Genomic DNA, 718 nt, shown 5'->3' on the forward strand with positions numbered 1-718 from the left:
TCTCTGAATGTAAAAAGGAATCTGAACAATGTCTATCAGTGTATAGCGGGGGTGCACTTGGAAGAGCAAGCAGGACAGCATAAAGCGTTCTGCGGCTCTGATCTCTCTCTCCCTTTCGCTTTCGATTCTGGAGAGGCGGCAAATGCTCATCCGGATGATATCTCTCTTCCTCATAGCGAGCCACTTCTCCCTCCAAGTCCTCCTCCTTGGAGGGGCTCAATTCCTCAGAGCTATCAAGCTCGAGGGCCTCCAATTTCTTAACTGGGTAGAGGGGCTTCCGTCTCAAAGCTCCATCCCTTTCTCTTGTTTTCTCTCTCAGAGCGTCCTTTCCCTTATCTCTCGCTTCCGCAGGTCGAGCAGAAGGGTCTGTGTCCTTGGGTATACCCTTTTTTCTCTCCCTTTTATCCTGGCTAGCCCCACTCTCTCATTATGCTCTGGTTCTGACATGCTATCTTGTAACTCCTCAAGAGCCCCCTGTCCCGATGCTACAGAGGCCTGGCATTTCTCATCCTCCAGGCAAGAATGTATCAAATGCCAAATGGACATCGCAACAAGCGCCACTAGCACAATTACTGCAGCTTGGGCCGTGCTCTCTAACCTTGAGGAAGGGTCGGAGGAATTAAAACCAAACAGCATGCCTCTCAGAGCTTACCTTGTTCTGCAGTTCTGAATCCTCTCCGTGAATGGAGGGTCTCCTTGGCACCAGCAGTTGTAAGGC

This window comes from Mastomys coucha, unplaced genomic scaffold (assembly GCF_008632895.1).
Source record: "Mastomys coucha isolate ucsf_1 unplaced genomic scaffold, UCSF_Mcou_1 pScaffold13, whole genome shotgun sequence".
NCBI lineage: Eukaryota > Metazoa > Chordata > Mammalia > Rodentia > Muridae > Mastomys > Mastomys coucha.